The 13993-nt window shown below is 42.2% G+C and overlaps 1 long non-coding RNA gene across 1 annotated transcript; it reads left to right on the top strand.

Annotated features, from left to right (window-relative positions):
* Nucleotides 1-4366: 4366 nt before the first annotated feature.
* On the top strand, nucleotides 4367-12344 carry LOC121141941. The gene is made up of 2 exons (XR_005878919.1): nucleotides 4367-4525; nucleotides 11676-12344. It is a non-coding gene; the product is annotated as an uncharacterized LOC121141941 (long non-coding RNA).
* The last annotated feature ends 1649 nt before the right edge of the window (nucleotides 12345-13993 follow it).

Raw genomic sequence — 13993 nt, 5'->3', positions numbered from 1 at the left:
TTTGTATTTATGTAACACTTAGAACAGCACTGATCTAACTGGTTAGTTATTTAGCCACAATGGCTTTTCATTATGCCATACATGTTTTACAGTGAACCGACCACCACATGAAGAATATTGAGTTCTGTGTTACAGAGACCAGCTCAATGAATCCCTGTGAAGTACTGCTACTGCCATTGTCTTTATTAAGAAACTGATACCTGGCTGAATCTTCTCAACTAGTTCAATGTAAGACAGAGATTTGAGTACATTTTAACTCCAGACCAATGCCTTTTCTATTATTCCATTACCTTGGGAGGCAGAGAACTCAGTGCTCAAGGCCAGCCTGGTCTATGTAATGAGGTCCAGGACAATCAGGGCTATGTAGAGAGACCCTGTCTGAGAAAAACAACAAAAGAAAAGAATAATGGTTTGTGATGCTTCTATTTTCCAAAAACAATTAACTCAACAGTGTTAGTTAGTTAGTTAGTTCTAACAATAGTGGGAGACTGAAAACAAAGACTTTTATAGGTTATAAGACATTTCTTGGTGGTTCTACTGAACAGAACTTTCTGTATTCATAGAATATGGTCTATGTCAATACTGACTAGTGCAGTAGCTAGTGTCAGATATGGCCACACCATCTTGTAAAGTTCTTCCCCTTTAATAATTCCCCAAATTTCCAACAGCTAAGTAACTGTTTTCTCCATTTTTGCGTTCCCTGCCCTATTGGTCCACCCCTCACCCCAGTAAAAGCCAGTCAGAAGAGTTCAATAGACCACTGAACATTCTTTAGCTTACCACTCACTGGATACCCCTAGTAATGGCCATTTGTGACCGAAAAAGAAAGAAAGAAAGAAGGAGAGGAAGGAAGGAAAGAAGAAAAGAAACATTTCAACTTCCTTCACACCAGCCTCTTTCTGCCCTGTTTCCACCCTGTCATGCAATCTGACACTGGGCTGATTCTCAAACCAGAGCCCCCTTCTCCCTAATAAAAATCTGTACTGTCATCCAGGTGCTCATTTTCCTGGTCTGTATTTCCTTCTTGTCTACCTTATAACATGCAGCAATGGAGGACTTAAAATACGGCTACTTCAATGGGACTGAAATTTAGATTTTATTTTTATTGTATTTAAGCAGTTGCAAGTTGCTGTTGCTGTTGCAGTGAACAGTGTGGTTCTACAACATAAATGCCATCAGATTGAGCAGGTATTTTAATTTGTTCATTGTGTCCTATGTGCTCAGAAATATTCCCAAGACATAGTAGCTGCTTAATTGGTATGTAATAAATCAATTTTGGCCGATGGGGAGATTGTTTTTAAGGGAACCATGTATATACATAATTAATATGAGCAAAACTATTAGTATATGTTTATACCAAACCATAATTTGTTTTGACTTAGCCTGTGTAAGCATGCATGATGCATGTTATTTAATTGCTTTTTTGGATTCAAAGGGCGTTCTACTTAATATGGGTGTACCTAAATAAAGCTATACTCTACTTACTATCATGTGTGAGCCCCCTCTTCCAATGGGGTATCCTGGAGATAGGCTCCACTAATCTGTTTCTTTCCCCCATGGCACCCTAACATCAGTGCCAAGGAGATAATGAAAACATATTCACTGTTTCCCTGCAAGAAGCCTTCTGGTCCAACCTGAGCAGCCTCCGTGAAGTTATCTGGCCTCATCTAACACCAGTAGAAATCCAGGCTGAAGTCACTTGTCTATACTTGCCTATAGCATTAGGGGTAAAGCAGAGGGAGGACCTTTGCAACCTAGGTAAACAATGTAGTCACACTGAAAGCTCTGAAACTCAGGTTAATATGTGGAAGTAACGGAGACATGGGGACAACTGTGGTATACACAGTTCAAGCCCAGGCTGTTCAACCAGCTCTCAATGGAGGGCACATACATTTCCTTTTCTTGTCTGTGGAAGCTGAATTTTCAGGCTGCCTTTCAGTGTACTGGGAAGGTTGTGGCTGTCTGCCTCAAGGATGACAGCAGTGCATGCCGATCCCCAAATATAAATGAACAAGGTCAATGAGTATCTATGGCAACTGTCCAAAATGTCCATGTAATCAGAGCAAACCAGATGAGCTCAGCATCTCAGTCTGATAGAAAGCAAGTGCAGAAGCAATCATCTCGAGGCTAGTGATGAAGCTGCCTCTGCTCTGCTCTGCTCTGCTCTACTCTCTTTCTCTGTTGCTCTAGAGATTCTCCTCATGGGTTTTGCTGCTCCATACACCCAGGGCAGAAATCGTTTCTTTCATTCTTAAATAGCAGCTTCTTTGGGACAGTAGACTTTACCCAAATCTCATTGTTTCCCTTCTCTGAGATTCTCGATTATTCTGAAACCAAAGTCAAATCAAGGGAAGCCAGTCCAGCTCCTGATTTCAGTTAGAACCTCACTGTGTCTTCAAATATACTGGTAACTTTATAAAAGTAAGAGAACCAAGCTGCGTCCCCCCCAAAGCTTGGGATCCACTGGCAACATGTCAAGCCAGGCTTCAGACTACTAATGTAGGCTCTCTTTTTATAAATATAACCAGACAATCAAGAATCACTTACCATTTAGAAATATCAACAGCAAGTGGGGAGATATAAAAAAAGAGATTAACCAAACTCTTAGTAAACAAACTCTTTTGGAGCAGACAGATCATTAAAGTATACACATGGGGACTATGGAGGGGGCTCTGTCCATGAAGTGTTCACTGTACAAGAGAAGGCAGAGACAGCATGATCCTGGGGCTTGCTGGCCAGTCAGTGTGGCTGAATTGGTGAGATCTAAGTTCACTGAGAGAGCCTGTCTTGAAAAATAAAGATGTGAGACCAGGTGACTCATGCTTTGTCTCTGAAAGTGATATGGCTTTCAGGACAGAAACAAAACTACTGTATTCTCAACATTCTGGTCACATATGATGTGAACTCTAGCAGCTCTGGACATTGAGCTATTTTATCTCAATGACTCTCTTTCTGGATAAATTCCGCTAGGGCAATTTTGATCCATTTTTCAAGGTTTCAGATCAGTCATGTGATTTTCACACTTGGAGATCAGTGACTTTTTTCACAATCAGAGTCTGAGAAATACACTCATCTGTTAAAGCCAGGTTCTAACTTAGAACGTGTAGATATGCATTAGGACAGAGAAGTGTAGATGATTGCTGGAGCGCTCGAGTAGGTAAGTGGATGAGAAGAGTCCCATTCTTCTTATCTGCTTTGAACATTCTTCTATGTGTTCTTCCCTGTGTCCTCTAGTGTAGATGTTTATTTCTCACAGGCTCACTTTTATCTCCGTAGATACTGTTATTCAAACCCTAACAATGTCTTGGCGAGAGCACACCTGAAGAAAGGCGTAGGAAAAGCCTGGAGTCACGTCAATCTACACGTTATCTTTGGATCATTCTACAAGAAGTGTCAGCCAGACCCAGAACATGATAAACCTACCTGAGAACCATGAGAAAGGGTGGTTTATCATCACAGAAGCAGGGAATTAAGTGTGAAATGGAACATGCAGTTCTGAGCCCACTTGCTGCTACACCCTGGGGACCATAGAGACCAAGTGCAGCAGAGCCAAGGTGTGTGTGTGTGTGTGTGTGTGTGTGTGCGCGCGCGCGTGTGTGTGTGTGTGTGTGTGTGTGTGTGTGTGTGTGTGTGTGTGCATGTAGCATCAAACAGAGTGCAAGCTGGTTGGTAGACATCAACTATTGGTAGCTATACTAAAATGGTTGCTAAAAGGACCTTCCCTGGTGCTCTACACTCCGGCTTTGAACTCTGGCTTTGGCTATAACTTTTTGAGGTTTGTTTGTGGCCTCAACATCTGGTCTACATTTTATGAACCAAATATAGACACTTGTCTCTTTTACTCAAACCACATATGGGGCCCTTGTATCCTGGGGTTTTCCTGTGCCTCATATGACCCAGGTCCTGTTGGCCCTACAATTCTAGTTTGGTGCTTGTATCGGTGGACCTGTTTCTGGAGATGTAGCTGCTTAGCTTTGACAATTAGGATGCTAAGAAGTAGGAAGGGAAGATGTAGGTGAAATTAATTTTTAAAAAAATGAAGAATGAATACTCCAGAATTAGAAAAATCACACAATGAAAGAAGAAAAACCACTGATTTAGTAACAACAAAGACTGCACAGGGAGGTGTGAAAATAAACCAAGGGTTTCTTCCCCTGACACCTACACAGCTGTCTACGCTCAGTGCTGGAGGGAAACCGCCATAGGTCAGGAACCTTGAACGAGTCAGGAGTCTACACCAAAGGAACCCTTTGAAGCATGGTAAGCTGCTGTGACCAGAGAGTAAACTGCTTGCCCACTGTGGGCAAGAGCCCGCAGCACTGCAGAAAGAGTCTCAGTATTTGCCTTGTCAACACATGGGTGTGAAAGCCACCGGGGACAAACCCTCCTCTCTTGCTGTACTGGCCCTCCTGCCAATACCAACACGCAAATGCTCTTAAGGGAAAATCCGCCCATTTCAAGTTGGCTTTGCAGTCTTCAGCTACCGTCGGTGGCGTTGAGAATGAACCTCTTCCTCCATACAGGGGTGAGCTGGTGGGCTGAGGGCTTTGAGAGAGAACAGGAGACTCAGAGACAATTACTGAATGCTTTCTCTCATGTAGATCAACCTATCACTTACCAATACCTACATATCTATTACCTATCTATACTCTATTGAAAGTAGATGGGGACCATGAGAGGGGAAGACGATGTCTAAAAGTAAGAAAGAACAGGGAGGGTAATGAAATACAGGTATGAAAGCAGAAGTTGGGCAGCTACTTGGGGCAAGAAAGAGGACCAGTGAGTGGAGGTAGGGGAGATGAAGAAGTATATGGTATATATGTATGAAAATGTTACTCTGAAAGCCATCTCTCTGCACGCTGATCAACAACGTAATTTTAAAATTATTCATGTAAAACTGCAGGCTCAGAATGTTTCCTTTGATGGAAGTACTTGGTAAGAAGTTGTTATACCACCAAGGTTGCAAAAGAGAGGCTATCAACAAAAAAGCTAGTGACAAACACTCTGTGCCACCTACATGCCCATGGTCAGAGCCTTTGCTTCACTGAATTGATACACAAAACTAATTTGTTTAATTTGTACTCATTTTTTAAATGTTTTTTTTTCATGACAGGGTTTCTCTGTATAACAGTCTCGGTTGTCCTGGAACTCATTTTGTAGACCAGGCTGGCCTTGAACTCTCTGAGATCTGCCCGCCTCTGCCTCCTCCTCCTCTGTACTGGGATTAAAGGTGTACACCACCACTATCTGGCTGTACACACTTTAATAAGAGTAAAACACTGGTTTTGTTGCTGGGTATGAACTTTATTGTTGCCACTAGTCTCCAATTGCAAAGGAGACAGCTTCCTGCCTTCCCTGTTCCCAGAGAGCCTAGGAATAGAGAGAAATTCTGGAGGTGAGAGAAAGGCAAATGGGGGGCTTCAATAAATGCAGACCAAATGGGGCAAATGGCTAACCATGATGTCTATTAGCAAATCAAAGTGCATGCCGGCCTCCAGGCTGGCTCTGTGTCTGTGGCTCTTCTCAGCTCTTCTCAGCCCACTTCCTTCTACCCCAAACTTCTTCAGCTCATAGGCTCTTTTCCCTTCCCTCAGCTTCTCAACGCAATCTAGCTTTGACATTTTGGCTTCCTTAGTCTCCTCTCCTTTGCCCTCTGCTTCTTTGGTCTTCCTCTCTATCCCTCCCTTGTTCCTCCCCATCTTCTCTCATGGCCCAGCTCAGTACGCTGACCATGTCTCGTCTACTGCTTTCTCTCTCTGCGCTGGACTCTTACAGATGCCTCTGACTGTACTCTCCATCATGTCTACAATAAAAACCTCCCCTTAACCATACCTTGGAGCAGGCATGTCCTCACTTTATACGTCTGGCTATTAACCCTCAACTTGCACCCTCTATGGAATGTGTCACAGGACGGTTCTTGGTACAACTTGAAAGAAGCTTTCCTGTTTCAGCTTAGCTGGGGTCTAGTTGCTGTACTGCCCAGCAAGGCAGCCCCTGGAGGGAGATGTAGGCAGAATTCCTATGCTCCCGACTTGCTTCCTTCATTAGTTTAACCCCATCCTGCTTCTGATTTGTGACCTTCCTTGGATGTCTGGCTCATCTTGGTTTCATTGCTAGTCTTGTCATAGTCAATTAAACCTATTCTTTGTATTCTTTCCTCTAGCTCCAATGAGTTCTCTCATGATGGAAGAAGGCATTGGGGTGTGGGGGGAGGGTTTAGGACAAGCAGAGAGAAATCCACAACTGTTTTTACTCAGTTGTCTTTATTGGACGTCAGCAGCTAAGACTCCAGATGAGCTGTAAATAGCTTCCCACTCTCACATGTGTTTGGGTTCTGTCTACTGAGTTATTACTGTGTGCCAGGCATGGTACAGGGGCCTTAATTTACTAATTCTCACAGCAGCCCTATAAGGAGAAAAATTATTCATGCTACTCTAAAACTGAAATTGAAGACATTGAACACTTCTCCAGGCTTACAGAGCCAGAAGCCTACAAATAGGATTTTACTCGAAGGCTAACTCCTGCCCTCTGGCCTTGACCTTCCAAGCTGTATTCTTCTGGTCTCCAGGGCATTGCACTCTGTAATATTTGAATGTGTGTAGACTAGGACTGTTTGTTCTAAGGTGCATGGCAGCCCTAGCTTGGTGAGGGGCAAGTATGGAATGGGTCCATATGACATGATAAATAAGTCATATCCCAGGATTCTGTCTCTGGGCATTAGTCTGGGAGGTGACTAACTACTTTGTTTTTCTGGTCTCTTTCAAATAGTACCTCAGGAGGTCACATTTAGGTGTGACTACCATGCAAGGAACAAATGCCTGAGGAGGGGATCTTGAGAAGCATTTGGAAAGTTTCAAGGGACAGATGTCTCCTATTGCCAGTTAGAGCCCAGGACTTGTCCCAAAGCTGTTAGGTCTGGGTTTTACTTGAAACCAACTAATTGCTTGTGGGACATTCTATTTGGCAAGGCCTCTATCTCAGTTTGCAGCATATTCTCTGGCCATTACTCAGCATCTCTGGGAAACTTTCCACCCATCTGAGTTTGCAATAACCTCTTGTTTGGTTGAATTGCTATTCAAAACACCCTACTTCCTGGACCAATTTTTATTTTCAGAATAAAGGGGAAGAAAAACATGGTAAAGTCATTAGTATGGGATCATGTGGGAGATAAATAGGAGATTATGGAAAGCCAAATCATCCTAGGAATGCTGGTAGGACTCTTGCCCTCTATGTAGGAAACTCTCTATTGTCAAGGAAAGAAAGACACCTCCCAGTGAAGCAAAGGCCTGGACAATTGCTTTCCCAGCCATTTTATTGTCTATGTCTGCAAAACTAAGCCTTGTTGCTCTAGGATAGTGCTCTTGTAATTCAGTTATTGTCTAGACACCTAAGCCCCACAAGTTTTGCTGAGTTTGTGACTCCACAGTGATGTAGCCTCTGTCAGTCCCTAGGCAGATGACTCTCTGGTTTACAAGAGAAGGCTGGTCTTCACTGCTGTGCTCTAATACTGTGTGAGCTGGAGAAGGTCCATGGGAGGAGGAACATTTATGTTTGACCTATACTTTGCTTTCTTGAGCAAACCCAAAGGGTAGAGAGGAAGGGACACCATAGTAATAGTCACTATTGTGCCAGTATTTTGCAGAAAACAGTTTCAGGATATAAGTTATTTTATGTACCATTTAGCTCCCTAACCTGCTTTAGATTAAAAAAACAAGTGACCGTGAACAAAAATGATCACAAAAATAATTTGTTATAAAAAATGTAAAAAGTTTCTGATACATATCAGTTAATCAGACATTGATAAGAATGGTTCCAAAGAGTCAATGTACTTAAAATGTATGTGAATTATCTGTAATATACTGTGCTTAATAATAGGCTTTAATTTATTATGACAGGGTAAGAAAAGAGGTATCTAATCTGGTATAAAACAGTAAAGTAACATAAAAAGTACTCAATACACAGATATGTATATAAGGAACTACTGTACAATTTTGCTTAATGTTCTATTAAATTCATTTTTGGAGGTGTGTGTGTGTCTGTGTCTGTCTGTCTGTCGGTGTGCTGCATATATACAGAGGACAGATATTAGCATCTGTCTTCTCCATCTTACTTTTGAGGCAAGGTCTCTCATTGAACCTCAAACTCAAAGCTTTGCTAGACGAGCAGGCCAGAGAGGCCCCAGAATTCTTCAGTCTCTGCCTGCCAGAGCTGTAATTTCCGGGGCGTGACACCAGGGCAGCATTGTACATGGATGCTTGTGATCCATACTCAGGTCCCCATGCTTGCACAATGATCACTTTGATCTTCCCAGCTTTTCAAAGGTGCTTTGAAAGAATCTAAAAAGAGGTCGAGTGTCCCATCATGAGAAACTCAGAATCTGGTTTAATTTTCTTGTTTCTGTGTAGTGAAAACAGAATCTCTGTAAATTCTCTGTCCTGATCATGATCACACAGCATGCCAAAGGAGGAACTTACAGACTGGTTTATGCACCAAAACAATCTATTTATGTTTTCTATTTCCCCTTTCTCTACAGACTCCAAATCCAGCTTTCAACATCACTGGCTTGTCCTAGACATTTCCTCAGGTAGCTCTAGATCAAGCTTTGAGTCAGATGCACCTGATGATAATTGGGTGGGCCACTTTTATAAATCCCTGTATCTAAAGTAAAGGAAAGCCCACTGTAAAACATCTGAAGATGTTTACAGGGGCCAGGGAACATGATTGTACTATGGGGCAGAGTAAAGACTTCAGAGGGAAAAGGATGCTTTATTGTTCAAATTTTAGCCCAGCTAGTGAAATGGTTATTGACTGGATGTCATACAGAAAGATTAAAACTAAAAAGAAAAGAAAAAACCCCTCTACCATTAGAAATGCAAGCACCTCTTCCTAGCTGATTTGAATTTCATAAAACAGCTTCTACAAAGTAGTGTAAGCATAGACATAGCAGTCCCATCAACCTGCAGAGTTGGGACAGGGGTTCCTTCCACTGCAACAGAGAAGTGAAGACAATCTTCAAATTATCAGTCAAACTGTTTGTGGTCTTGGGCAGGAAGCTCCTAGGTGAACCAAGCTCACCCTCTCTTGCTATGCAAGTTCACTTAGCTTCAAAAGAATTCCCATCCTACCTGGATGGAAATTTGACGGAAGTCAGAGTCATCTTGCACCTAGGCCTGGTATGCTCACTTGTCAATATCAATAAACTGCAAATGTTGTAAATAAAATGAAATGCATTTCCTAATATAGTGGAATAAAATGGGAAATCAATTAGCTCATGGGGGCTCTGTCCTTATGAATGGGATTAATTTTCTTACAAGGTAGGTCAGAGGCAAGACTGGGCATCAATACCCTATTGTGGAAAAGGGAGGGACTCATGGGCCCTCTTCTCTCTGAAGATTTATATGCAGTTAATAGCTGATAGGGGCATTTTCTTCAGAACTGTAGCTGCCGGTAAGGTGTCCATGCTCCTTTAAAAGTCCCCAGACAGGGGCTGGAGCAAAGGCTCAGCAGTCAGAGCAGTTAGTGTTCTTGCAGAAGACCCATGTTTGGTTACCAGCAATCATACCAAGCTGCTCACAACTGCCTATAGCTCCACTTCCAGGAAATCAGGTGCCCTGTGGCTTCTGTGGGCTCACATGCATATGCATAAATAAAAAATAAATATTTTAAAAGAATCCTCACCTATGATCCTGTAAACAACCGTAATGAAACTTACTGGACACATACCATACCATACCATATCATACACAGAGAGAGAGAGAGAGAGAGAGAGAGAGAGAGAGAGAGAGAGAGAGAGAGAGAGAGAGAAGGGACCTCACTGAGAGGAAGGTTAGCACTGTGAGTAGGAGGGGTTAAGAGATAGTGAGGGGGTGGATATGATCAAAATGCATTGTGTACATGTATAAAGATACCATAAAGAAACCCATTGCAAATAATTAATATGTGCTAATAAAAGATTTCAATAGAGAAGTGAGGGGCTCATTTGCTCTTCCTACTTTGTTTGGCCCCTACAAGAAATGAGAAGGCTCCTGTTTCTCTCTTCTCTAACCCTCTTCTCTTTCAATCCTTTATGTATCCTACCAACATAGAAGCTGACTCATGGTATTATTATGAAAACAAAATGAGTTGATATTCTAGAACACCTTTAGACAGAGCCCATCCAGGTAGGTGCAATTCTATTGATCCTCTGTCTAGCTGCTACCTTGGCTTCTTCAATTCTCCTCACACAAAACACATTTGCATTTGCCTCACTGCCCTTGAAAATTCACTTTGTGTCTATCCCACGCTAAGAGAGACACCCACAAGGTTTCTTCTCTCATCTTATTAAGCTTATCAGTATTACCAGATGAATTGAAAATTCCAGAAAAAAAAAGCAAATCAGAAATGCTTCCAACCAAATCAATCAAATTCATGCAAAAAAAAAAGTCAACCAGAAAGAAAAGAAAGCTGTTGATTGAATAACTAAAGAAAATAGATGGAAAAAGTGAAATTGTCTCAACATTCATTTAAGATATAGTTTATGGAAAAGAGAACATAAGACCAATAGATTATTGGAGGAAAACTTGGGATAAATACCCCAAAAAACTAACATGTGTGGGGTTTTTTTAATTAGTTTCATACCTAGAGCATACAAGAGACATCAACTAGCCCACAAGACCAACTCTTAGTACTGTGTTTCTGACTGAACAGCACAACAAATTTGTCATCATCCATCTTCCTACCCTTTGCTGAATTCTGCTTCTTTGTCTAGACCTGGCAGGGCTTTCTCACCTGGTCATGTGACCATCTGACTCCCTTACCTGTTTCTATGTCAGGCTGAGTGAGATACTGCTATCACTAAGCCTCTTCCCTTTCAGCAGCCAGTCATGGTTCATGGAAAACCCTGATCCCTCTCCATCTTCATCCTTCCCAGAGCATCTCTGGGCCCTATCCCGTCCCTCTCCTTCTGAAAAGGATCACACTGTATCTATTTCTACTTGAAATGTGGGAGGTTATTGTTTCCATTCATCAGTGAAGAATTATTTGAAGCAATTAAGTATTTATTTTTCCCCAAGAACCCTAAACAGGTTACTTTTTCTTATTTTCTAGAACATTCTAAACAGTTGTCAATTGAGATCTCAATATGAATAAATAAATAACACATAGGAGACAAGGAAAAGACACCATCCACTTTCTCCTTTTGTTTCAAGGATGGGCACGGTTATATGTAGGTAGCCTGGAAATTATTCAAAACTCTTGGTCCACTCTACCCTTAGCCTTGGCCATTTGGGCATCCTGATGCTGTAGAGCTGTATAGAGAGACCTTATCCAAAGAGTGTGTGGCAGTAGATACAATATCTCACTCCTGGCAAAATTCTGCTTCCTTGTGTGAAGCTAAAGAGGTAGAGTCGACCTCGCCAAATTGGAATCAGAACGACATAAGTTTCCAAAGGAATGAAAATGAATGTCATATGATTGAAAGATTTAAAAAAATAAACTTAGTGTGGGCAGAGGAACCAAAAAAAAAAAAAATACAAGGCACCCCTCACCCCCAATCTCTAACTAGATGCCTGGATTCTGTTTGATGTTTGAATTAGAGCTGGAGGAAGAGTCGAGAAGACAGAGTTATTGGCTCTTTTCTTGGAAACTTTTAAAAAGGGATTTATGGAACTCAGATGTTGATTCTTCTCTCTTTTCAGGAAGCTTGCCTGGTGCAGTCCTCGCCCAAGTCCGGTCAGCTCCTGCAGATGAGATCATTGTTTATCTAACATGTCTTGGGATGGGAAAGAGTTCCGTGAGTTTGCTCCAGGATAGATAGTGTCAGTTTGACGGAGGCTCGCTCTCACTCCAGTTTTCCTCCCACATTCGGCTACATCCAACATCTTTTCCCTCTGCCCCTTCTGCTGTCAGCAGTGCTCTGTGACCAGCGTGGGGAGCAGTTGAACTGGCTCCACATCCCCACCCGCTTGGGAGCTCAGTGAGCACAGAGGGGAGCTGATGCAGCTGGACCACCACCTCTGGCAGCATCTGACTCTGGCAGAAGGAGGAAGGACCCAGAAACAGCACCGAGGAGAAGGGCAGTTCTGAGACCAAATATCACATTCATGAATTTTGAAATTGAAATGGATGTTCACACACAAATTTCAATGCTACAGCCACAAATTTCATCCCAGCAGTAGGGAGGCAGACGCAGGTGGATCTCTGTGAGTTCGAGGTCAGTGTGGTTTACAAAGTGAGTTCCAAGACAGTCAGAACTACATAGAGAAACCTTGTCTTGAACCACCCCCCCAAAGAAAGATAACACCTAATTTGTACATTTTCACAATTGAAAAATCATATCATAATTAAATTGGATGGTCACTCTTGCACCACTCTCTTGTTTCCCATTAACTCTAGTTCAGCTGTGCCTCAGGGTTTCTTTTGCAGTGAAGAGACACCATGACCACAGAAACTCTTATAAAGAAAAACATATAATTGACTCGGCAGCTTACAGTTTCATCGTGGTGGGAGCATGGCAATGTGCAGGCACACTTGGTGCTGGAGAAGGAGCTGAGGATTCTATATCTTGACCCAAAGGCAACAGGAAGTGGCTTGAGCATATGTGAGGCCTCAAGCCCACCTCTACAGTGACACACTTCCTCCAACAAGTACACTCCTCTTAATAGTGCCACTTCTTTGGGGATCATTTTCTTTAATACCACCATAGGCTGTGACAGTGAGTCTGCATTGTTTGAATTTTTATGTTTACAAATGCATACATGTCTGTAAATAGAAACTTATCTTTTACACAATATTGGGAGGACAGAGGATACAAATTGGATCTAGGAGAAGTTAGGGGGAGAGTGGAGAGTGAATATGATCAAAATATATTATATTCGTGTATGAAATTCTCAGAGAGTTAATGAAAAATTGTGTTTTTTAAAAGAAAATGAAAATAAATTGTCTTAAAACTCAGAGGTGAGCCGGGCAGTGGTGGCACACGCCTTTAATCCCAGCACTCGGGAGGCAGAAACAGGCAGGTCTCTATGAGTTTGAGGCCAGGCTGGACCGACAGCCTCCAAAACAATACAGAGAAACCCTGTCTCGTAAAAACCAAAAAAGAAAAAAGAAAAAAAAAAGCTGAAAGGTGAATGCCTTTCAAGTTAATGCCTGCGTTGAGAATGACAGGGTCTGGGGACATTTTTGTGTATGTTCCTTCCCTTCAGACTTCGCCTTTTGCCTGTGTCCACTCTTGCCTAGCTGTGATCTCTGCTGCTGTGCCTGCAGAAGGCCTGGCTGTTGTTCACATGTTCTAAGGTATGTAGGATTTAAAGAGTTAACACCAAGTACTGATGGCAGACTTCTGGAGACCATCATGGGTGCTTCTTAGCTGTGTGGCTCTGATTAAGTTTCAATTCTCCAACATAAGGGATAATTAATACTCAAAAGAATATTGCAAGAAATGAAATAATTAAGGTGTACAACTTGCCTGTTTGTATTGATTACAGCCAAGTACTGTTACTTTACAGAAACCACGGAACTGGAGTTGTTGATGGTTGTGAACTGCCACATGGGTGCTGAGAGTAAAACCTGGGTACTCTTAACTTCTAGACCATCTCTTCAGCTCCTGCCTAGTTCACTTTTGTTACTAGCACTCTTTCCCACCAGCCTGGTCCCACAGCTGCGTCAGTCCCAAATGAACACTCAGAGACTGATATTAATTATAATTCTGTGGACCAATAACTTGGGCTTCTTATTGGCTAGCTCTGTCTTTAATTATTAACCCATAACTACTAATCTATGTATTTCCATGTGGTCTTGGCTTACTGAAGAATACCGAATCTGCAACTCCTTTGCCTGCTATGTTGTGACTGTTCTGGCAGGCCCTCCTGCCTACCTTTCCCAGACTTCTTCTCCTAGTCCTGTCTATCTTCCTGCCTCATTGGCAGTTGGCCCAACAGTGTTTTATTCATTAACCAATAAGAGAAACATATACAAAAGGACATCCCCCATCATCTCTTCTTTTTTGTCTAAATAA

This window comes from Mesocricetus auratus, unplaced genomic scaffold (genome assembly GCF_017639785.1).
Source record: "Mesocricetus auratus isolate SY011 unplaced genomic scaffold, BCM_Maur_2.0 Super-Scaffold_100008, whole genome shotgun sequence".
In the NCBI taxonomy this organism is placed as follows: Eukaryota; Metazoa; Chordata; class Mammalia; order Rodentia; family Cricetidae; genus Mesocricetus; species Mesocricetus auratus.
Note: the sequence above shows the minus strand (reverse complement) of the source record. Positions and strands in the feature narration are given on the sequence as shown.